General features: G+C 45.6%; 1 protein-coding gene across 1 annotated transcript in view; it reads left to right on the top strand.

Moving 5' to 3' along the window:
• Positions 1–5,347: 5,347 nt before the first annotated feature.
• PAK3 (p21 protein (Cdc42/Rac)-activated kinase 3) overlaps positions 5,348–25,526 on the top strand; it is a 72,258-nt gene continuing 52,079 nt past the window's right edge. Inside the window, exon 1 of the mRNA XM_009327837.1 lies at positions 5,348–5,409. The gene's annotated coding sequence lies outside the window, so the exon portion shown is untranslated. The remainder of the gene's footprint in view (positions 5,410–25,526) is intronic.

Consider the following 25,526-nt stretch of genomic DNA (forward strand, 5'->3'; position numbering starts at 1 on the left):
CATGTGACTAGGGGAGTGCTAAAACATTTTCTTGTCATGTCACCTGCGTGTGCTCGTTTCTCCCCTGTTGAAGGGGCGGCAGCTGTGTGGCCCCCCGGTCCCCATCCCTTTGCTGGCATAAATAAATTGCTGTTTGCTTTATTTGGGAAGGGCACTGGCAAGTACTTCTGTGTGTCTCTCAAGGGGAGTGAAAGGCCTAATGTTTTCCATTTTCTGTCTCCTCCTTCTCTATTCCCTATTGTGAAGGAGAAAATCCTCCAGATCAGAAATTTTCCACTCAATTCCCTGCAGAGAATTTTGGTTCAACCTGCAGTGCCCAGATGCCAGCTCATATTTATCAGGTGCACCCAGCCACTCCCCAGATGAAACATGGGGCTGCTGGTGCACGGTAAACCTGAGAGGGAAGAATGGAAGTCACACGATTAAAATCCTGGGCATTTGCTAAAACTGTTTTTAATGTCTCCTGCCCTCACAGGCAGAAGATTGTGGACTTGGATTTGGGATGCTCTTGAAGTGTCACCAGAAAAGCTGTCAAATGTGTGCATGCAGAAACGGAGACTTGGAAAATGCCTTTAATTGTGATTCCACTCTGCACAACACAGATTGTCATGCTTTGAGCTCAGGTTTGTTTGTATCAGGGACAGACATTGATACCACAGCTCCTATCGGGGCATGAATATTTCAACAACTGAAATGATGCTTGCCTGCTCCAGAAAAGAGCTGCTTACATCCTCGTTTGATCTTTTTAGTGAGCCTAGCCAGCTCAGGTTGGCATCCTGGTTATTTATTTCCTACAGATATGGTCTCTGTTAGCTGTGCTGTGCTATGACTCTCCTCTCTTCATTTCAGAGGCTCTGGGAACTCAAGTTGGGAAGAGGTGAGATTTCTAGCAAGAAAAAAGACTAAAGCGGCCAGAATTTGCTCCCTGTTTTGTTTCTTTTTGAGGAGGCACCTTGCACTTTGTAGGATGCGTGGACCAGAAAGAGGTAGGGTAATACTTGGAAGTATCTAGAGTAGCAATCTGTGGGGACAGTCGTCGTCTTTCATTTCTGCCCCACATCCTGCACCACACCTTCTCTCCATGCTCTTGTTCTCTCTCCACTTCTTCTTGCACTAGGGAGATGCAGAATCCTCCTCTCTAGTGGCATTAATGAATAATATTAAGCACTTCCGAAGGAATAGGCTGAAAGTGGAGCCTTATTCTTTTCTGCAGTATATTGACAGTTCACACACAGGGATTGTGTCCTGGGCCCTTCTTTTTGAAAGCTAGCGTGATACTGAAATGCTGGAACTCCTGGTACCATTGTGTGTTTCTGAAGTAAAATGTCTCCAAAGCATCTAATTAGGGGGCACTTCCTACAGCCACAATCCATAACGCAGACAATGAGAGCTTTTGAGCAACTTGCTCTTCAGGGCATGCCTACGGTCTATAGAGCACTCTGGACACTCAGGATGAATGCCAGGTTTCTTCATGTAATAAGGTGTGCTGGTTTTGGCTGGGGTAGAGTTACTTTTCTTCACAGTAGCTGGTATGGGGCTGTGGTTTGGATTTGTGCTGGAAACAGCGCTGATAACACAGGGATGTTTTCGTTGTTGCTGAGCAGTGCTGACACACAGTCAAGGCCTTTTCTGCCCCTCACCCCAACCCACCAGCGAGCAGGCTGGGGGGGCACGAGAAGCTGGGAGGGGACACGGCCGGGACAGCTGACCCCGACTGACCCAAGGGATATTCCACACCATATGGCGTCGTGCTTAGCACATAAAGCTGGGGGAAGAAGGAGGAAGGGGGGGGACGTTTGGAGTGATGGTGTTTGTCTTCCCAAGTCACCATTACGTGTGATGGAGCCCTGCTGTCCTGGGGATGGCTGAACACCCGCCTGCCCATGGGAAGGAGTGAATGAATGCCTTGCTTTGCTTTGCTTGCGTGCACGGCTTTTGCTTTCCCTATTGAACTGTCTTTATCTCAACCCACGAGTTTTCTCACTTTTACCCTTCCGATTCTCTCCCCCATCCCACCGGGGGGAGTGAGCGAGTGGCTGGGTGGGGCTGAGTTGCCGGCTGGGGTTAAACCACAACATAAGGAAAAACAATACAAATCTGGGTATGAGGTGGTTTTCCAGTTATAAGTCCTTGGTGTGGTAAGATCTCTCTCCTCTTACTTAGTGAGCAACAGCATGTGGATGAAGTTTCCAGGCCCACAGATGATGCAAGAAGTCAGTTACGTGATTCTTGAGTATTTTTGTTTGAGCTGTATTTCATGGTGTTTGCATTGCTGATCCCAGCAGAATGGCGGAGCTTGGCCTCATGGGTACAGCTGTGAACGTGTGTGATTGTTTGAGGAATACATCTATTGGAGTGGTTATCCTGAGTATAATTGCTTGCGTACAAGAACAGAAATTATATATTGAGAGTTACAGCTGTGTATGTATCCCAGGAAGCAGTCTGGTAAACATAATCCCAAAGTCAACCCACAGTAGGACTTACTAGGCAAGGAGAGGAAAAAGTTGTGCTCTTACATATTCCAAACAGCCTCTAAAGCATAAGTTCTCATTAGACTGATGACTTTTGTTGGTGGGGTCATTAGGCAAAAGATGCTTTGCACTGGTCTGTCCTGCAGTGTTAGTGAGACGCTACGTTGAGATCCATGGAGCTGGCCATATCTGACCGCTGGTCCCCCTTGCCACAGAAAGGGCGGCTCAGGCTGGCCCAGGCTCCCTCCCAGTGTGCTCACTTGAATTTTGAACGTTGGTGCCAGAAGGCAGTGAGCGGTAGGTGCATGCTTCAAGCATTTTTCTGCACTCTGAGGATCTCAAAGTATATTTTCTGTGAAAACTATTTTAAAGGTTTACAATAAATGGCTAAAAGTCAGGCCTGGAGAAAAAGCAGAGATGCGTAAAGGCAGGGTCTGACTGCTCCAGGGGGGCTGGGTGCCAGGCTGACTCATGTCAGACACACTGGAAACACAAGGATGAAGTCAAATGTCCAAGGTCATCAGTAGGGTGCTGGCAGAGCAATGAAAGATACCAGTTAGAAGCAAACATGATTGAATTTTTGTGTCCTGAACTCACTGTGGGGAGCAGTGGTGTTGGTGTGGCCAGGGACCTTGCAAACCTAGGCCAGTAGGTGCCTAAATGATAGAATTTGGGCCCATGGTGACTAATGAGGACAATTTACGGTGGAACATTACTTCATGTGTCCTTTTTCAAAGCAGACCTGTGGTGCTTCCATCCAGCAGTGCTAGGGAGAGAAGAGCCCCGGCACCCCAAGGCTGCAAGGCTCATTCGAAACATGTACACTGAAGGAGGGATGTGTTGGATGAAGAATTGCTACTTGTGATGTATTAGGTGTTAAACGTATCCAATACAGGGAGCTTGTGAAAGGACCTGGAGTCAGGATGTGCTTGTGCATAGCATAAATGTTCTGTTTTGTGCCTGTTTTGAGCAAAAAGACAAGGCCCTCCCAGTCCCTGCTCCGCCACCCTTGCAAGCTGGTTGCTGAGCTGAGTGTCGTAAGGTAGCCATTACACATTACACAGGTGGCCATGTAACGCAGCGGGATTTATAATGGAAGATGTAGGGACTCTCTGGGGACTGGGGATTTAAAGGCTTTTTAGACACTTTGCATTGCATTTCACTTGTACGTCTTTGGGAGGGCTGTCCTTGTGTGCGTATATATCATATGCAAACGTGTTTTGAGTTGCTGTGTGTTTTGTCTGAATTTAGAAAAGGAGTGTTTTGGAGAAAGAATCCTCCAGGAAATGTTTTTGCAAGCACGGGCCTCTTGACTGTGATTTGGGGGGGAGGAAGGAGTGGGAATGAGGGGGAGGTTCACTGAGGTTTTCTTCTTTTCTTGTAGCGTTTTGGGAAAACTCCAGCCAAGGCCCACATACAGTCAAATGAATCAGCCTCCCTTTTTGCCATAGGTAATTGGCAGCTCTAGCTGCAATGCAGTTTTGATGTATGGCTAATACACTTCTTCTTGGTTAATTGAGAAGAAACACTGCAGTAGATGCGTGATGTTGAGTTGGCCTTTGTATGGAGTCTTTGAGCTAGTAGGGAGAAATTGTAGGCTGCTTCTTGAGGGGTTGGAGTTTGCTGTAAATTATATTCCATACTCTAGTCTGAAGGCTGTCATTGCTGTTCATCTGCTATAGGAAATGCATTTCTTGTTGCATACAAGTGCAGAGGGCACTGTAAGCTGGCGCATGGCACTGTTGCTCAGTGCAGGGTTTCCTTGGAAGAGTCTCATTTTATAACAACTTCAACAGAATATTCATGTTCTTAGATGAGTGACTGTTCCCGTGCTGACAAATAAAGCATTTTGGCCTTCTCATATTCCTGTAACAAAATGAAGTTCACTTGTTTCCTAAAGCGTCTGCTGCCAATTCAGACTCAGAGCTTTCTGTGTCTGCTGTAGGATTTCCACTGAGCTCGGAAAACTTACCAGACAAGCTCAGCATTCACCACTGGAACTATCTGGAGTAACTGGAGGGCTTTCTTGTCCTGGAAACAGGACATGTAGCCGTTGCCCTTGGCAGGCTGAGACTTGCCAAATGCCTTTAATTTCCTGTTGGAAGCCTAGTTTTACATGGAAGGACTACGTTACTTTCACAACTGTAGTATCTGTTGGTAAATATTGGCTTTAATAACATACGCTTCACTTTAGCAGAATAACAACAGTGAGGGATAAATATTGAGCAGTGAAATTAAGCGTGCTGTAGTGGGGCAGTAACATCAGTGTTCTTTTACAATGTTTTAAATGGTAAATACCATCCCTATTATTTTCATAGCATTTGAAAATTCATTAGAAACAAGTCCCTTTGAGGAACCTGTAGTCATAAATGTGATTAACTCAGCCTTGGAGTTTTAGTCATGGCCAAGGCTTCACTGAATGCTGTCTAAACAGAGAAAACAAGCCTGGCCTCGAGTTACTCTTTCATGGGATTGCTTCATATACGGGCAGCATGTGGCCTTCCTCCCTCCAGTTGTTCTGTGGGGGAAGAAAACATTCAAAGAAAGTACAAACGTAAAGTCTTCACAGGGGGCAAATGAAATGGTTGGCTCTGTAGCATTTTGCACCTGAAATGAAACACAGAAGTGGCTGTTTTTGCCCTGCAGCTTTGTAGGGGGCGGAGGGGACTCTTGGATGTTTGAAGATGCAAACACATAGAAAGCAGAATGGCATCTCCTTTCCATGCATACTTAGCTGAATAACACTCCTGCGTGTTTGGTTCATGTGTTATGTGTGTCTGGAGAGAGATTATATCCAGGCCAGTTGGGCTGAAGTTTGCTCTTTCTCTCTCCAGTTCACTGGACAAGTGTTTTACGTTTTCTTCAGCATAACTTTAAATGGACATTGTTTTACCCTGTTCTGGAAAGGAGCTGGTATTTCTACAACTCATGCTGTCATGTAAGTAATCTTTTTTTTTCTGAACAAGGTCATTACATCATGATGCAGTAATCCTCTGCCTGTGGGATAAACCATCCTCTCCGTCTCTGTCTACTGCTCTTATCTGTGTGTGTTCTTTCATTTCTCCTCCCCCCATGCACACTTTAAGAGAGGAGAGCAAAAGTTTTGATTCTGGCCTGTTAGTTTAGAGAGAATAATGCATGGGTTGCGAGATGCAAAGGGCTGTTGTATCACAGAGCTATTGCTTTGATACTTTATCCACAAAGAGAAGCTCCAGAGCCTCAAGTCAGAAGAGCCTGGGGATGAAATTACACCTTTGCCAGGCTCTGACAGGTTAAACTTTACGAAGATGCAGGTAGCAAATTATCCACAGACTGAATTGCAAAGGAGGGCTTTAAAATGGGCTTTAAAAACCTGCTGGGGAGATCGAGTGGATAAAAATAGTCAGTTCTTGTATCGCTCTTTTTGTCTGTAGAGCTAAAAGCAATCTACAAAGGAAGGACAATGTCATTATCTTGGTCTCACCCCAGAGGAACCGGAGGGATGGAGCAGTGCTACTGTGGGTGGAACGGGTCAGCATGGGAGCCGGCAGCAGGACCCAGCCATCTTTCTGCCTGTCCCGTTGCCTGGCCATTAGACTGAGTTGCCTCCCTGCTTATTGCAGTTTCTAATTTGTCTTGGATGTGTCTGTGTGCTTTTTCCCGAGTCAGTTTACACCACAATATATCGTTCATGGCCAGCCTAGGGAGTGCCCGATGAAGTATGGTTCATAACTATTTTTGATTCATTTATAAAGGGATTAGGTGACGTAGTTGCCTGGACAGCAGGGACTGTACTTGTTGACCTGGTGGGTCTCTCCCAGTCCTGTGTTTCTATGTAACCTGAGGTGATGCCATCTAAGCTGCATCAAGATGCCAGTGATGTAATTTCAAACTGTCTGGCCTGAGCGCCAGTGAAGTCAGGGAGGCTGCACATGTGTAAGATAGGATTGGCTTTGATCCTGTCTATTTTGCCCAAATAATAAGTAGAAGATCGGTAGGGTTTGATGCAAAATGAAACCAGTTAATTAAGCAGAGAAAGTAGAGCAGATATATTAGTGGTTGATTCCATCTTTCACCTGCCCCGAGAGGAAATAGCCCGTCGTATTTTACTGTGCAGCTCCGAGGTCTGTTGCAGATTAAGACAAATAACTAAGTTGAGTCATCGGGTTGTAGCGTCTCAACAAACTACTTAAAAAGGTGTCAGGCCCTCACTGTGGGTGGATGTTAAAGTGGCAGACCTATCAAAGAAACACATCTAGAATTGCACAAAGACTTCACTGTTACCGTCATGCCATACTTTATAGCTGTTCAGAGCATTGCAGTGATAGAGCACACGTCCTCCAAGCTGGAAGTGATAGACTCCCGTAGCTGTCAGCAGGACAGGACAATGATGGACACCTTGCAGGGCATGCTGGCATGGGTACAGCCCTGCGCTCACATGCCTTTACAGCTATCAAAACAGACACATGCATCAAGTTGCTTGGAGTGCAAGCAGAGGAGCTCAGATTGGGCTGTGCCCATCTGTGGAGACTTAGCCGTGGCTGAGCAGTCCCTGTTCCAGTCAAAAGGGACACCAGTACCAGCCACTATATCCTCATGACAATACTTCTATGCTTTGTACTTGTCCCTAATTTATTATATCCCAAAGTCTTAAGAGTCTTCTCCTAGAGATTGCACTGCTGACAGCATCTTCATCCATGTTTCAGCTGTGCTGCCTCTGATGAGAATAGGCTCTATGTAGTTTGGTCCAATATCAGAGTGTTTTAATGGAGAAGGGGAGATTTCTGAATTAGATTAATTCATTATGCTCTTTTATCATTGCCTGTTACTAGAAAAATTCTAGCAAATGAGTTTGTACTACTTCATTTGCATTATTGGTTTTCTTCTGTTTAATTCCGGCAGAATCTTTGGACCCAGATTCCAAGGGGATGACCGCGTTGTAGGAAAAACGTGCTCACAGCAGAGCTTCCCAGCCATTAGTTATGATAGCTTTGACTTTTCTACCAGGCTAAATTTCAGAGCACCACTGATTTTTATTTCTTCGTATAACTTGTGATTTGCTGAGTTATAGCTGACAGCAGCTTTTCCCTGTCCTTAAGGGGTCATTGTGCATATGTGTGTGTGTTTGAAAAATGCAGAATCACATCTTAAAAAGAAAGTCCTCTAAACATGCTTAGCTGAGTGTGATCCCTTTCCCTTTGCACTTAGTTTTAAAGCCAAATGTCATAAAAACAACTTTCAGTGCTTTGATGTGGGCTCATAATTTTCTCATTGATGCTATTAATATTGCATGCCCACTTGCTCCATGGTGGGTGTCAGCGCTCGCTAACAGCAGCCATCTGTGAGAAAGGAGCTGCTTCCTGGCATGGAGTAAAATTTAGGCCAGCTGTGGATGCTGGAACCACATCTTAGAGACTGTCCCTCTGGGCTCTCCCTTCCCTGTGCTTTCCCTGGGACTGTGCACTGAGCGGAATTTCTGGTACCCAGGATCCCACAGCCTGTGGAGCAGCATTTTTGTACTAATGTCTGTGCCTCACACTCTGAAGGCAGAAGGTAGGGCCTGAATTATTACTGCATTGGGCTTGTGCCATTGTCATTCCAGAAAGCCGATATCCCTCAACTCAAGGGACTCGCCCATTTCTATCCATTTAACTATGAAGTAGTTACCAACAAATGATGCTCTTGTTCAATTTGGGCAGTACTTGAAACTTGACTTCTCCCTCTGCACCCGTTCAGCACCAGTGGTGGTTTATGGGTCTAGTGAAACAAGTGAAAATGCAATTGCAACTCTGGCCTGATAGTTCGGGGGAAGCCAGTTTTCCTGAATTTTGTCCTGTGATGTTGGAAAAATCTCATCACTCTGCCCTTTCGCTTTAATTCCTGGAAATACAAACAGGTTAGAATTGAGGGAGCAGGGGAAAGCAAACAAACTCCAAGCAGCATTCCAGGTAAGTCTTACATATAGAGGATGTGTGTTTTGCCACATGTTGAATTGTTTTGCAGTCAAGCTTCTGGGATCTGAATGGATTTTCAAACCTGTGTCAGAGCTCAGTGGTGAGATTACTTTCAGCAAAAAATAATCTGTCAGTATTGTTCTCTTAGTCTATGTTAACTATCTGACTAGGGGTTTCATGACACACCTGCTATCCCAGAGGCCAGTCCTTAAGAAAAATAATGGCCTTGGACCAAATCTTGCCTCCAGTTATGTGGTCTGACCTCAAGTTTTCATTTAATTTACAGAATTGAGATTTATAAAATAGCTGTGTTTAGTAACTCCATCAGTTCTCACCTTGATGTGACACCTAAACAGCATTTGCAATAGGAACATGGTCTCAAGATTTCTGCTGTTTTCCAGCACACGTTCACCCTTTCTGTAGCTCCCTTTCAAAGTCCTTTCCCTCTCACAAGATTTCCTTTCTCAAACGGAGTTCTTGGGACAGGGATTTTGCGGATGGCTGCAGGCGTAGGCCAGTCACTCAGAAAAGGGCTTCTACCCTGGAGGTGCTTCCTTCTCTAACGGAAAAGAATGCACGGTTCTGCTGTCCAGGCGGCCTTTAGAAGAATGGAAACTTGTTTCTTTGAGGGTAAAAAAACCTTATGCAAAGATTTAGGAAGTGATTCATCTCCATTTACACAGTCTGCAGTAGCAGCTTGTCAGACTGGGATCATATGTTGCGCTTTATGATATAATGCCCCTGAATGTGAATCAGATCAAGGCACTCTTACAGTTTGCAGCAGCCAAAGTTATATTAGTGCTGATGATAATTGCTAAAAGACTATAATGATCTACCCGGCTAATCATGGCTGAGTTCTATCAGTAACACTGAACACTCACCTTCTGATAAAGGCCCCAGCTTTCAAGTGTTGTGAAACTTTGCTGAGCTGGGAATGGTACAAGCCCAGAAAACTGGCACAGAATCTGCCTTGGTGGCCGGTCACGTACAGGTCACATGTAAATGTTGTGTGGGATCAGAAGACGGATTGGGTTAGAACTGGGTTTGTGCTTTTCTTCCTCGAACTTCTCTGTCATAGAAATCAGTGGAACTAGTCAAAGGCAAAGGGGCAGAGAAACTTCCCTCTTCAGCTCACAAGTCATCAGAGATTTGTATTATCTGATATGAATCCTGTTTCAGACTTAAAGGAATGCAGTCCCAGATCCTTCAGCAGCTCCCAATTTTTCCATTGCGAATACCAGAACCGCTGTTTAACCCCCACGGTGGTGATCTGTGGGGAGAGGCCAGGACCCGAATGGGCTGTAGAAGCACCAATAGCTGTCTCGGTTATATAGGTGGGTTCTTGATGTTGAAGGTGTTAACTTTGGCCAGGCGCTGAAGGTAATGTGTGGGAATATGTGCTCGATACGTCTAAGTAACTCCTGCTTGGCAGAGGAGTAGAAGTATTTGCTCTCCACAGGGATGGTGAGACACATGCGACCAGAGCTGGAGTCTCATGGGAGCTGAGCACTGCCTTCTATGTGCACCTGAAACAGGCAGTAATTTCTCTGCTGCGTTACTGAATCCCATCGTATTCTTTGAAAGCAAGTGAATGAAGTTTTGGTCATGGTTGGCAAGAAATTTGTGGATAAGATGTTCAGCACAGGAATTTTGTTTCAAGGAAGTCCAGGGAGTGAATGCAGGAATGGTACAGGTTCAGGTGGAGGCCTTGCATGAGGAGCAAATGGTCTGTGCAGTGAGGTCTGGGTAGTGTTTTCTGCTCAGGCTGGCATTTCTTTCTGAATGAAGATTGAAATGAGCTTTTTTTGCCAAAGAGAACGTGGAGGCTCTCTTATTTCATTGGTAGATGCTGTTGTCTCCTTCATAAAATCCTTGATGGAAGAAAGAATTCTTTATGATGAAAAGTGCTCATGCCAAGTAAAACAACAAGAGGTGGTGGCTTTAAATAGAGTTGAATATTTCTAGGAGGAGCATGAGATGTATTCTATTTTCAATGCATGCCTTAATGCCACATCTTAGATTTTCCTTGATGCCATTTCTAATGAGCAGGCCCTTATCCATTCTCTACCAGTATTAGTTGCAGCTTAATGACATATAATTATATTGGTTCTTTATCACTCAACTTGCCAAGTTGTTTATCTCTTGGAAGGCAGAATGGAGAGGAGAATTTATTGCCTCTCTGTCTCTTGATGTTCTGCAACGCAAGTGCATATTTTGCCAAAGCCTTGGGGAAGGTGCATTATCTGAAATTGCAGGCAATTGCACACCTAGAAATGGAGGTGTTGCACGCTGCCTGCACTGATAATCTAGCCGAGTCCTTTTAATATCACGTTACCCTATATCCACAGAGCTTGGTAAAAAGGAGATGAGTGAGATAGCTGGATGATGAACAGTAATTTCTGATGCGTGCACATACAGCACTCGCATGCACATAAATTGGATTTTTGACAGCTGTTGCCAGCAAGTTATCAAAGCAGATTTTTTAATGAGAATAGATAGGTAAAGAGTAGAGGTGTGTAATTCCTGGGGCACCAGAACAACTGCAGTGTTCTCTTCCAGGTCGTAAGGTGACACTGCAGCTAGAGGGGAGTACGTCTCCCCTCTAGCTTCCCCATGGAAGTCAGCATGGGCCAGCCACTCACCAAGGCACTTGCTGCTGGGAGGGGGCTGCGTCCTGTGCTGATGTGCCCGCTGGAAAAACAAACTTGGGTCCATCTTTAAGAACTGCAAGCATAGCTTTGGCTGCAGAGTAGATGTTTCTTTGGTCTTTTGACGTAAAGAAATGAAGGTAATCTGTCCTGTCAGTCTGGGAGGAGGAAGTTCTGGGCTTGTCAGAAAAGTGGCAGCGGCTTAACTGATTCAGTTATAAATCACCTGCTTCGAATGGTGTGGACACCCAGTGTAAACGTGCTTGTGCAAATTCCAGCCTTTGCTTCGATCTATTTTGTGCAGTTGGGTTGTCAAATTAAGTAGTATTGGCTGCTGAAAGAGTTAGACCCGCTTTAAATGCATTGGCATTAAAGTTTAGATTGTAATAAATCATTTTCTAAGGAGAGTCTGGCCAGTGTCTTCGGTGTTGTCAGTTTGGGTGAAGAAGCTGAGAGGAAGGCTGATGAATTCCAGTAGATCCAAGTCCTGCTCGTCCTCCTCTGGTGGGAGTTACCGTTCTTAGAGCCAAGTTGCAAGAATGTGTGCCTCAGCCTTTGTCACTCTGGAGTTGGAAAGTTAGCCCAAATCCCTTCAGTGGCACTTCAGGCTAAGTCAGCAGATGCTACATACAAATGGTTTGGTACAGACACGTCTTCCTTTGTGCCAGCTTTTCTGGTGAACAGTAGCTTTTGGCAGAAGGGCTTCTTCAGCTAGTCTCATGGGACAGAGCAATGTCACATGGCTATGTTTGCATGTTAAGAGCGTGTGGCCCTGTGCCCACCTTCAGAGCTCTCTCAAACAATGATCTTGGCCTAGAACCTTTTGCTTGTTATAATTCATGTGCTCTGCTTGGAAGAACTGATTCATGTTGAGTCCAGCATCACAGATTCATAGGAAGGACAGATCCGAGTTGCCTGTGGCATGTGTGTCAGAGAGCCACCATAATAATGGGAAATGACAGCAATACCTCACCTTCTACCTTTTCAAAGTATTCTCCAGCCATTAACTAATTAAGAATCTGCACAGAATCCCTGGGAGGTGGCCAGCAGGCTGTTTCTTTGTTGGAGGGAGGTTGAGTGGAGATTCTAACATCCTTGAACTCTGGAGAGCTCAGCTTGTGATACCCTGGTCACTGTGTGTACACAGCACGGCTTACAGGAACAGCGCGTGTTACGGTTAAGTTGAACCTGAGCTCTGTCCCTCTCGTAGGGCCAGGTAGAAAATGGTTTTCTCTTCTATATCTCCCTGGCACTAAGACATTTTAAAGCTTTTCAGAAAAGAGTGGGAGTGGAAGAAATGCTATTAAGAAGTTTTCACAAAGGAGTGGAAAAACTGTTCCTGGGGAATCTGGATCCCCTGCCAGGATACCCGACAGGCTGGTGCCTGCGTTGAACCTGGGTTTCCCACTCCTGTTAACAGCCCCAAGTCTGCACTTTCTTCAGCTGCTCTCTAAGGGAACAAAAATGCTGTTCCCTCTCTGTTTCATCCAGAGACACGTCCTTCTGATGAAGCCTTCCAGAACAGTGGCATATTCCCATGAAAAGATTCTCTTTCAAGCCACTGACATGTAACTTGCTGAAAAATTCATGACCAGCTCCAGTCAGAGACCTTGGCTCTCCCAGGAGCACGGCCTGTGCCTGTCGGATTGCGATGTGCCTGCAGGGAGGCAGAATCCTAAGTACAGGATCAGTCCCGGGTGACCAGGGATTTGTTACAGCATAATTGTAGCCACTGAGAAATGAGGGAATTGAGGCACATTGTAATTACGCAATTGGCCGGGGTCCCCGTGATAAGTCAGTTACAGAGCAGAAGAGAACATCAGATTCCTGGCACTTCTTCTGTGCTCCTGCACAGGGAGGCAAGATGGGAAAAGCCCTCCTGATTTTTGGATTTGATTCAGATATTGAAGGCTGTATTTTTAAAAGACCTTAGCTCTCCTTGAGAACAGCAGAAATTATGGGCATGTCAATAGCAGAATTAATCAATCTTTTGAAAGAAATCAGCCACTAAGTGATGTAGCTGAAGGGGATCAGAGGCTGCAAACATGCAGAGGGGATGTGGTCAGTGCATCTAGCAGAAGAGTATTCAGTAAGTGATGTGACGGGGTATGCCTGCCCCTATAGCTATTGGCAAGTGTTTGTCAAAACATCAAGGTAAACATAGCAGAGGGTATGCACCTTTACAAGGACAAGACAACTGGGTGGCAGGTAAGACTTAGTGCTGAAAGTACCTGATGGCTCAGGGGTGGAGGGATGGTAGAGCTGACTTTCCATAGACCGTTCTCTGGACTGGACTGTTCTGGATGGCGGATAGCTAACAAGTGCAGCAGTACACTAGGGCAAAAGATGATTTTGCTGTCATTGTCTTCGACTGGCAGTGATTGCTATTCTCTGGAGTACAGGAGATGCTTTGTACATTTAATTCAGAATATAGATTTGATATATTAGATGCTGTGTGTACAGGGGGCTGAACCTAGGAACTCCAGTTGTATTTCTTGGCTGGAGAGCTTACAACTGCTAGTGGTGAATGCTAGACAGCAAGAGGAGGAGTTTGGGCTCTTGGGGTGTATATCAGGGGCAGGTGGTGGCATGTCTGTTAATTTATCTCATTTTTACATCCATAGATTTATTAAGGCAATTTGGAGTGGTAATTTAATCTCTGTGCATTGATTTCCTAATTTGTAAGCTCTTTGCAGACTGGTGCCTGTGTTCTGGCTAGCTCAGGTAAGCTCTGTTCAGCTTCTGATGCCGAGGGTGAGCTTTGTCTGGCACAGGCTGTGTGGTGTACAGTCTGCAGTGTCTGGCTTTAGTGCTTTTTCTCATTTAGGCTGAAAGGCTGAGACTTTTGGCAGTGGAAAGCCCAGGATTCTGGCCCTGGCTCTGCAGACAAGTGTGTGATTTGTCTAATAAGAATTCACTGATCATTCCAGAAGTGCTTTGAGGTTACTGGAGTTAGGGGTGGGTGTTACTGAAATTTACCTATATGGTGTCAAGGGGTTTAATTAATTGTAGCTGGTGAAGGGCTTTGTAAACCTGAGATAAATGACTCTTCAGATGCACAAAATGTTATCATTCTATATGAATATTTTCTAGATAATGGAAGAAGAATATTTTAAAACACAAAGTAATACAGGAAAAAGATCTGTAAAGTGTTGCATTTATTTAGGAGCTGTTGCAGGCTGAATTGAATCTGAAGATAATGAAATAGTAATAAACCATAATGCGATGGCCCACATTTTCCAGCGGAGGCTCATTCAAGTGTGCACACCATTCTGCGTCGGCCCAAATTAGACTCGCAGGTCCCAGGATGAAATGGAGAAGCGTGCCCACTGGTACAGCAGGACTTTCATGTGCCTGGCATGCACAGAAAATGATACAGGGCTGTCCATTCTGAGCCATGGGCTTTGCCTTCTTTCTTCCCAGGGTTTATGCATTTACTAGCTGGCGTCTTGGCGTTTGGCCCCTGTGTGGCAGGCAGCCTGGTTTTCGGCATGCTGAGCCTTGGAGATGCCCTTGACTTCAGTGGGAGCAGAGGGAACTTAGTCCTTTGCAGGATTGGGCCAAGTGTGTCTGAGTCAGAGAAAGGGCAAGCAGCCAGGGCATTTTCCTCACAAAGGCAAGGAAGCTGAATTCATTTAGTTCTTAAAGGAGTGTTTAGCTCCTCAGATTGGAAGGGCCCTTAGAAACCTGATACAGCATTACTGGAGTCTATTCGGTGACTTCAGGGGGAATTGAATAAGACTCTAAGTGTGTTAAAGTCTTTGCACTTTTAGCTGTAATGATGATGCTGATAAGCAGAATTGAATTAAAGATAATAGAGGAAAGAGCTGTCTTCCCTGTACTGTTACCTGGTTTCTCTTGATAGAAATGTCTGCATCTAGATTATTTTAGGTTTCGTTTTGTTTCCCCATGGTATCATACTCTCTTTAATAAATAATTTGTGGTTCTTTGTGACAATTTTCTTTACTCCTGAAGAGAGGAGATCCAGTTTCGTATCCCTTCTGGCTTTGAGGCGTGTAGTTGCAAACAGCTTCTACCATCTCTTTTCTTCTTAACATTTCCTCCTGTTTACAGTTGTGCCTGCACCTTGGGAAAAGTTTACTTAATGCAAGGTAAATATTTTCTCTTTTCTAGTACACGAAGATTTTATTGTCTTATTTTGTTTCTGATGGCAAATAAGAGCTGTTTGAGCTGCAAGAAATGATTAATTTTGCAAAAGAACCTTCATCTCTTAAAAGCGGGAGGATGCTTTCGTTCAGGTATAGAGACTAAACAAACAGGACGGGTGGTCACTGCCTTTTCATAGAGGCTGCTCTTAGGTTTCCCTCTGAAATTTACTGCAAGGGGGGGGGGAAACCTGAACGTTTACACTAGTAGAGCTTTGGCTAGTTTTCCACTGTAGTTTTCTCCTAGCCCCGGTCTGTGTGGCTCACTGATGTGGCGGATCTCTGAGCAGCCAAGCAGTGCTAGCAAAGACTGGGGTGTAAGCAGATATTTTTTGTTGCTGTAACTTGTTTCACCTGAACAGTGGCACTCTAAATGAGAATGGCTGGCAATGGTGCATGTTATCAACAGAAGTTCTGAGGACATTGCTGGCTGGTATATCGTGACATGTAGTCTTGCAAAGAGAAGGTAGTTTGGGGTTTTTTTTTGTGATCTGGCCTGTCAAGGAGTCAGTATTGCATTACTGTCTGCAGCACTCTGAAATCGCTTGAAGTCTCCCATTGGAGCTAGGTAATAATTTGGTGTGTTAATCTGCTGTCTTCTCTTCCACTGAGACGTGCACATTGCATTCTGTAAAGTTTCCCTTTCTGTGTGTGTTTGCTGCCATTAGTGACCAACTGGGAAGTGCTGTACGCTGATGCTTTCTGAAGAACATGGGCAATTATCCCTTGGACGTACTCCATGGGGTTGTTTTTGTGGTCCTTTCTCCTGGCTTGTGACTCAGACCGTGCTGGTGACTCGTACGGTGTGGATGGAAATGTCACATTCCAGGGACCGTAGCTGGTGGCTCCTTTTCTGTCTGAGCAAATGTACTTTGTGACCTGTTAGGCATCAGCTGGTAAATGGGATGGCTCACGGGCTTTCCGTACTTGCTGTTCTTGGGTTTGCTTCTGAGCCAACTTGGTGTTGCTCTGAGCTGCTGTGTGAGGGACTTTGGTACCTCAGGACTGGGCAGGAAAAGGGCGTCTGCCTACGGCTGTAAATTAGGGAGGAGCTGACAAAGTCATGCTAGTAGCAGAGGAACTCCTTGTATAGCAGCTTCTTTGAGTGGCTCAAGAGATAAGGATTGATCTAGGTGTCTAGCTCAGTAGCAAGCAGCCGGGGCTGTGCGTGTGTTGCCAGCTCCTGGCCATGACTGCCTCCAGCCTTGCCCCGCTTAGTGGAGACAGCAGGCTGATGAGCAGTCCTTCCAGCTGAGGTGGGACCCGCCATCTGGCTGTGCCTCCCTGAGGTGACCCTGACCCCACCCTCTGCTGCTGAGGACCCTTGAGCACTAGGATGGAGGTTCTTTGTCCCTTAGCACTGCCTATCACCGCAGTGTGTGCTGATGGCCTCGGATGTTCCCAGACTTCAGTGTGGTGGTGCAGAGTCTGCAGAGCTTTTCCAGCTCAGTACACTGCAAGGTGCTCATAGCATCTTTCACTCTAAGAATTTCTTTAAAGGCCTCAGGGGTAAATGCAGGGCCAGGAATTAACCTCACCAGGAACAGGCTCACTCAGTGATTATTCTTAGATCACGGTTAGTCTTTGTAACCTGTTAGTTAGCGTGGCTTTTAATTGGTTTAGTGTGTTCTGTGGTCTTTTTATTTTCTGTTCTAGGTTTTTAACCAAAGCCTCTTGTCTTCTAAGGCCTTCTAGGGACATAAGTTTCTACAAAAATGATAATATTTCTTTAGCAAATGTGTTTATCATTTCATGTTTGCATGGCCCTGCTGCCAAGCAGTGGATGGTTCTGTCTGTCAGCTTCTGTCAAGCTAAAGTGATGATGCCTCTGGTTTTGTGAGGGTTTTTTTTTGTCAACAGCTTGTATTTGCCCACTGACCTCAGAAGATTTTTTTTTTTTTTTTCCTTCTACGTTTTCAATGTTTGGTGGCATTTCTCCAGTCTAAGATTGCCTCTTATCATTGCAGCTGGCTCTACAGTCCAGCTGGAATCAAATTGGTCTTTGATTTAATGGCACAGCAGCAAACATAGCGGTGGAATGGCTGGCAGTTTCTTTTGCAGAGCCTGGCTATTGAGAGTCTGTTTGTCAGCTGAGGTTGTACTGCAGAGATCCTTCTTTTCACAGGAGCATCCTCAGTCACTGCATTCACTCTTGTTATTTAATTTCTGGAGAACTGCATCGTAAAGGTATTCTGTTTCCTGTATGTGTTTACCCCGTTGCTCTGAGCTGGGCATTTTTCTTTTTGCGTATCTTTCTGTACTGTGCTCTGGACCACAAAGCCCGTATTTTCAGGCAGTCTGTCTCTCCGTGCTTCCTGGGTTCCTTTAACCGCATTCTTACTCGGTGCAAATGCTCTCGCTCTTTGGGCCTGTCACTCTCTTCCACGCTTGCTGAATAGTTCAGATGGCCGTGCTATTTGGAGGCATTTCTCTAGAGCTAGATCGGGAGCCTCGCAGGCTCCCCTGTAAACTGGAATGGTGCATGTCTCAGGCTGTTACCTGTTTCACTAGGGGACCTCTAGTATCTCTCGAGTTACACATAGACATGATGACGCACATCTGTAACCAAAGCATTTATTCTCTTCTCTGCTTCATGATTTTGCCTAAACAATAGTGCCTTTAGACAGGTTCATTTTGTCTGAGATCAGACAATATATCAGCTGTTCTGGGCTTGGTTTTTTTTTTTTTTTAGACACTGTCCCTGGCAACAGTGTCTTGCTCATTTCTCGTAGTTTTCTGCCACTTAGTAAAATCATTTCACCTCCATTGTTCTTGTCTTTTCCTCCTCAAGGACAGATCAGTGTACAGGCTCTGTTCTTGTTTCTGTTGACTTTTCTTTCCTAGCAATCCAGCATTTCCAGAGGTTTGATAGCCCCTCCCAGTACTTCCTGTTTTTTCAGTTCCTAGGAGGTATTTTGTGAGCCTTTTACTCTTTCTCTTCTTCACTTGCTATCCAGGTTGTAGACACTGTATTGCATGTACTGTGTGCTGCCTAACAACATGATTGCTGCCAGGTTTCTGAAAGTAAGCTGGCTCTTTATTAGGTTCTTTGAAGTCTGATAGATCTGGCGAAATAGAAGCAACCCCCCATCCTCACAGAGCGAGAACAGACACACAAAGACAGTGAGTAACTTGTCTGAGGTCATTTGTAAAGTCTGTGGCAGGTGCTCCATGTTTGTATCCTCAGCACGTGACTCTGCCTCTCAATATGTCCTGCAAGGAAACAAAACAGGCAGAGCCCTGCTCCTCTCCCCTGGTGAAGACCAGCTCCAGGCATCGGTTTGTACCGAGGCAGAGCTGGGGGTACTGTGAGCCTGGAGGCCGGTGGTGTGCTGCCAGCTCCCTTGTATCCCACCATCTTCCCATCGCTTCCCCTGTTCCTCCTGCGATGGAGCCTGGGAAGGAATCTGCCTGCGTCGCTCGCTGCGGACGTGGGCATCTTGTAGCCAGGTACCCATTTGAGGTGGCAGTCGCTGCTAGCTGAGCCGAGGAGCAGCGGTTTGCTGCTGTCTGTGTACATGTGGAAATGCTCTTTACCGTTTCAAAAGTCAGCCAGAGTTAGTCAGTACCGGGAGTGGTGCACAGTGGGGCACAGGCCCGTTGAAGGCTGCCAGAAGGGAATTGCGAGGCTCTGCAGCTTTATGCAAAGCAAGCACGGAGACATACTGTCTTCTGTCTGCTCTCCAAGTTGGCTGGTGGTGAGCTGTCTCTGTCTCGGTACTGTGTCTGTGTACCAGGTGCGTTTGCTCAGGCACAGTGCTGTGTCAGTGCAGCTGGATCTGCCTCCTCGCTGGCCATCTCGGTGCCATTGCACAGGCTCTCCAGGCTGTGTGCCCACGTGCCCACCGGTGGGTGTATGCCTGGGGAGAGCAGTGTACCTCCGAACCCTTGGCCCTTGTTTGTAACGACTGGAGAATAAAGACAGGTGGAGGAGCTGTTAAGGTTTTTTTGGACACCTTCTGTCCTTGCATACTGCTTCTCTGTTATCCTTCCTAGTTCTCAGCCTGCTTTGCTTCTTATAGAATATATAACAATGCAGCTGTCATTTTGTGCCTCAAAATCCTCAATTAATACACTTCAGTTTTCTTTTAAGGCCTGAAGTTGTTGTAAATAGAAAGTAGGGGGTGTCAAACAGTAGTAGGCTTCAGCCAGCAGCGGGGTAAATGTTGATGAGCTGTTTTAAGAACAAGTTTCTCTGCAAAGCTTTTATGACATAAATCTGATGTGTGCCTGGCACAAGGAATCTATTTTGCGTCCTGTTGTTGTCCTCTTTCCTCTTCCCTTGCTTTTTTGTTTGTTTACTTGTTTCTGTGCTTTTTGATGGGTCCTTATTTTTGCTTTCTTTGACCTGATACAAGATTGCATTAGTGTCAACTGCTGCTCTGGGAGTTTGTACTTTTGTAGGGATTTGCATTAGGACCTCAGGCTGCTTTAGAAACACCTACTGAGCAATGGAGGAGCTTCCCTTTCAAAGGAGCAAGTGCAGACAGCTCCACACATTCTGGACAGAGATCTTCAGAGGTGGGGGTACCCTGATGTGTTGGCAACAGACGTGGCTTGGCTCTTGTCTGCTTATATCAAAAGATTTGTGTCCTTTTGCATCAGTGACTTGCAAATGTGCTCCCAGATTCCTCAGACAAGGCATCTGTGGTTGTACGGAGAAGCTAAGTGGTTTGTCCTAGTGAAAATTTGCTGGAAACAGGAATGAAACCTGGAAGTGTGAGATCCCTAGCAGTCGCTCTAACTAGGATTTGTAGCATGGACACAGTGCCATTTCCAAAACTAGAATGGTCCCTGCTGGCTCAAGCACTCTCCCTTACAGTGACTGAGGCTGGGATGTCCTTACTCCTGGATGCCACCACCTTTTGGGGGGGTGGTTTCACGCTGCACTGGGCCCAGTGTTCTTAGCCATGATGGTTGCAAACTATGCAGAAAGTTATGGACAAGTGCAGAGGAACTGTGGGTAGCTCCCTGAACCCCTTTATTTTTTCATCTAGGTGGTAAGGGGATGGTGAACTCTTTTCCTGTTGTAATATGGAGTCAGGCAAGAAGGAGTAGTAGAGCACTACTCTGGAGCAGAAGGTTATTTTTTTGAGCAATGAGGCATTAATTGCTGAATCCCTGTTTTAGCAGTTTAAAAATACCAGACCATTGTGGTAGCTGAGAAAACAACAGATTTACTGTGTGGATCTTGTTTTGCTTTCTGCATATAGGTGTAATTTCTTCCCTGACCTCTTTAAGAATAGCGTTTGTATGTTTGTTCTCCTAGTCTTCCCATCCTGCTGCTCTGAAGCCAGGGTCTAGCTGGCAACTGGAAATAAGTGCACGCAGCAACTGCTCCATTTCCCCTTCTGACTGCTCCAGATCCATAATACCCCCAAGGTAGATATGCCATTACGCATGATAAGATCACTAACGTAGCAGGTGAATATTAGATATATGAAGCTAGTCTGCTGTAAATAAAAGGCCTGGCAAAGAATAAAAGGCAAAACGTTGTCCTTGAGGAAGTAAATGGGGATATGAATGCCTTCCTGCCCTAGTGCCCTAAAGAGATGATGCAGAATCTGGAACGCATCCACCTCCTGGGTGAAAGGCATGTGGCAGCCTGGGCTTCTTCGCCCTTTCCTTAACTGGAGGCAGGAGCTGTGTCCTTCCAAACATACCATAACGTCTTGGGAAGATCAGTACAGCAAATCTTCTGATGTGGTGTTGGTCTCTGTCTCTGCTTGTGGCATTTGGAGGCCTGAAGTCCATCCCGTGCTCTCCTGATAAGAGGTCTTTGTCTTCAGCCCCAGTAGCAGAGCTGGAGACATCCAGAGGACTCCCTGTTCTCTATTTTTTCCTTCTTGGAGTGGGGTTCACCTCCCAGCTCTGCCTGGCAATCCTGGGATGGCCTTGAGTTAAGTCTTTTAAACGTCAGATTCATCCTTCTCCTCTGTCACAGGGATTTAGTGTCATTTACTATAGCAAGTTTCTCAGCTTGCAGACTAAGGATTGCAAAGGCAAAATGAGCTAAAAGGTGACTGGAAGGTGCTAAAAAATGGCAACTGTCTATAATTTTCCATCACTGGCATTATATTGCTGCTTCCTCATCTCTTCCATCGTTGTGTGGTGGTTGTTGGCTTGGCCTGCATGTGTCTAGTGGGGCACGAGCCAGTGCTTCAGCAGAGTGGAGTTGTAGTCGGCACAGTATACCCTCCCTCTCGCTGGCTTCCTGGAGAGCTGCACACTTGCCTCTTGAGGCAAAACCAGCTCTTGGTCTGCCCGTGGGGACCGTTGCAGGGGAAAGGGCCAAGGCCATTTCTTTGAACGTTGTTAGCGTGGGTTGGAATGGTGCTAGGCTGGGGGGGTTCGTCTGGTCATATTTATCATGGCACGTCTTCTGTGCGTACGTCAAGCAGAGAATAGACTATGGAAGAGCAGAGAAAGCACCAATACCTGCAGAGAATATGAGGAGCAGGGAAGCTGGTCCTTTTTTCTTTTTCCCCTCTCTTTCTTCTTCCAAACCTTGTTTGAGTCTTTTTTTTATGTAAACAAAATGAAAAACATAATAGGCAAGATGCCAAGTGGTTTATTAAAAGCAGTCTTAATGCACCAGCTGGAGTTCAGTAGGAGTTTAGGATGCCCAAAAATATGAACTCAAGGACTTTGAGGACTTCTATATAGAATTTTTATTATGGAAGTCCAAGCAAGAAGAGGCTTCCTTTGATACTGTTTACATGGTAAGAGAGAGAACAGTGATGAGAGCAAGCTTACATCTGCCAAACCCTGTGACTGGTGAATGCTCTGCCCAGATTGCTGGTTTTTAGCCTGGGTATAGCTGGGGATCAAAACTCTGCTTGAGAGGGGCCAAATTCAAGCTCCTGTGCTGGTGGTTTGTGGTGCTGTCAGCCTTTCCCCTGCAGCGACAGAGCAGACTGTGTGAACCAAACCTCAGGTCTCTACCTCGGGATGTTCCAAGTGCGTTTTAAGATGGTGCAAGCGGTGGGGTTGGTGGGCGAATGTGTGTCGCTCTGCTGAGACTGTAGACACAGACCACTGTGTGGTGCTGTGCGTGTACACTGGAGACAAACCCTGCACCCAAATGCACGCGCTTGAGAGGCGCAAGAAGTGAGGAAGGGAGGATAAAAGGTAGAAGAACACGGTAAAGAGATTCCCAAGCTGTCTGAGGCCAGTGGAAGAACTGGCAGTTCAACCTGCATGTCCTGAAGCTGTGTCAACAGAAGAAAGCAGTGTCTTCCTGCCGGTATGAAGTGATGACATCGCCCTTATGTGTATATCGGTGTAAGGGAGCTTTGTATCCCTTTCTGCAGAAAGGGACACACATGATGTGTAAAATAAGAGACATTTGCATTAATGCAATACCACAGCATGATTTTTCCTGGGGTATTTCTCAGGTATAGGTGAAGCATGCGTGATAGCCTGGTACCTTATTAGGCTAGTGTAGATTCACCTTTAACACATCTTCACCAGAGAAGATGGGAGAAGGGGTGAAGTTCTTGTGCTGAGTTGCAACAGTTGTGATCTTTGAAGGCAATGATAGTGTGCTCCCCACCATCTAAATGTGGGTATTGTTCAAACCCTGTCAGATTAGTGTTTCAAGCGTCCAGGTGCTGTAGCACTCCAACTGTTGCTGTAAGGAGCAAGCCCAGGTTTGGGTTCTCTGGATTGCTTTGGGGCCTTGCCTTTCTCCAGCTGAACTCATATAATCACAGCCCTTTGGTTGAGCCACTGCAGACACTGCTATAAGGCTTCCCAGCATGAATGTTCTTTTGTACCAGAAAAAGACGATGTCTGAAGAGCATAGATCCTTTTACTCTGTACTCAGGTTGACTGGCCAACTAAGTGAGCCAACAAGTGTTCAGTTTGAACCTGCAAAAAATCCAGCAACATGGGTTACAGAGCCTTACTGTGGCCGAAGGATTACTGCCCGTCAGTTGAGTTGGGGTCAGTGACTGGTCCATTTTAATTGCCAGTTAGAAAGCATTTAAATCACTTTCAGGACGCAAGAAGGAGAGGGCATGGGCAGGCTTTGTTGCCACACTCAAAGGACTCATTAAGTCACAGCAAATGGATTGCTTGTAACTGTCTCTATCTGTAGCTTGCAGTAGGGTCTGGCTTCTCGTAGCTGATCTTGGACACTGCTTCAGGATTGACTTCAAGTTGCTAACTCAAATTAGAACTTAAACAATTTGTCTTGGCTATTTTAATCCAAATTAAGGTCATGAAATTTTTATTGCTGCAGTTGCAATGTTGGTGTCTCCTCTAAGTAGAGTTTCTTGGTTTACGTTTGACTCATCCTAGAGAACAAAAGTGAACCTGAGGCTTAAGCTCTGAACTAGGAATAATAAAGTCCATATGGAGAATTATTTCAGTCTATCTACAATGGTTTATATCCGTACTTCATTTCACACAGATGCTTTCATGTGTAGACAAGGGCAAGGGATGCAATCCTGTGGAATGTGGGATATTTGATAGGCACAGTTGATTTTGAGACATCCTTTTCTGCTTCGTGGAGCACTTCAGCTGTGTAAATAAAAAGCAAAAGAGTGAGTGGTAAGATTTTTGGGTTTTCCTCTTGCATATGTATGCCTTTTCTAGGTACTTTTTCATTATTTCTTATCAATCCCAGAGAAGTTTTTCCCATTACATTGAAAGAAAAAAAGAAAAAAAAAAAGGGGGGGGGGAAGGCTGTGGCCCCATGGAGGTAGTTCTGGGAGCTTCCACCTCATTTTGGTGTCTTTCACTTTTTCCTCTTTAGCTCCTTCAGGAGTGTCCATTGCTCTGGCAGTCTAAGCATGTCTCCAGATTCAATGGCTTAGAGCACAACCTTTTTGTTTCAAAGCATGATTCAAAAAAACATGACAAAAAGTAGCTGTCTGGGATTCGGTACGAGTGAGTGGAGGTGCTGGTGGCTCTTCCCAAGGCAGCCAGGAGGGTCGAAGCTCTCCACTTGCTCTCGCTGGGTGGCAGAAGTGTCCTAGTGATCCAGCTAGCTTTTCCGCATCATCAGGGTATGATGTGTCCATACCTTTGTCATATGAAGTTAAGTCATTTTTCCTGTCAAAAACAGTTACCTAAAAGTGTGTTTCTTAATGATTTAAAATCCATACACTGTCAACGTTTTTAAAATAATAATGACCAAGAGGCTGCCTGGCATAGGGTTACCACAGGGGCTTTCCTGGCAGCCAAGCTTTGAACATGCACTTAACTACCCGTACTGCCCCTTTCCACATTTCATTTGCTTGTTTCTTTTACGTGACTGCATGCGTTAGGTGGTTTTGCAACCACTTTGCAGGCCGTCTTCTGATGCCGTGATGCTGCGAGGTGCTCACTTAATGTAACACGTAGGAATATACTTCCTTTCCTTGCTGGGCCGTTACGAGGTTTAATTACTGAATGCCTGGACAAGGTTTCATGTGGAAAGCTGTTTCACTGCCTCACACCCTCCGTACACACACTTCTTCCCCTCCCAGGTCATGTACCCATACCAAAGCTCAAGTGGTTTTAGTGAGTGGCCAGGATCCCGGCATGAGCGCAGTTTGAACAGATTGCTTTTGTTTTGATGTGATTAAAAAACACCCACAAAGAAAATATGTTGGGCTAGGGGTGTGCTCTAGGGCTCAGCCCCGTCCCAGCAGGGTGGAGAGGGACTCTTACTCTCTCCGGTTTTTCCTTCGTGGTGTCTTGCGGCTACACTGAAGCCTCAATGTCCTTGTTCGTGTTATCTCGTACATTAAGCACTGGTTAAGCACAGCCCTTAAATATACACCTAACTTTAAACATCGCTGGCTTTAGTGATGCAAAAATAATCCCATGTTTCGCTTTTTGGGACCACAGCCTGAAGAGCCCTGGCTTTGTACAGAGAGGGAAAGTGAGAGCTGCTCTGTTAAAACCTGGGCAAGTCCCAATACTTGTCGCACTTGGAAAAGTGAACTTATGTGAGGAGCCGTGAAGCTTTTGTAGTGGGAGCGGGTGCTGGGTATTGCAAGTCTGCAGAGCAGCAGCGAGTTTCCACCATGTGGGAAGAGGCGCTTAAAGCGGGTGGGCTGAAGGGTGTTGCGAGATGAAAGTCAGATGCATTTTGTGAAGTGTTGCCTGTGGTTGCATTGGCAGTTTGCAGAGAAAGAGTTGAAAGAGTTGTGGAAAGAAATGTAGTTAGATAGGTAGACTAAGCGTTTGAAGAGATCCTTGAAGGCCATTTACTGAAAAATGCTGTCAAATGTAAATTAAGCAAGGGGGAAAAAATGTTTGCAGGCTATTTTCATCAGTCGTGACAAGCTCCGCTGCTTCAGTCCATTCCTAGCT

Source organism: Pygoscelis adeliae, unplaced genomic scaffold (genome assembly GCF_000699105.1).
Source record: "Pygoscelis adeliae isolate BGI_AS28 unplaced genomic scaffold, ASM69910v1 Scaffold14, whole genome shotgun sequence".
NCBI lineage: Eukaryota > Metazoa > Chordata > Aves > Sphenisciformes > Spheniscidae > Pygoscelis > Pygoscelis adeliae.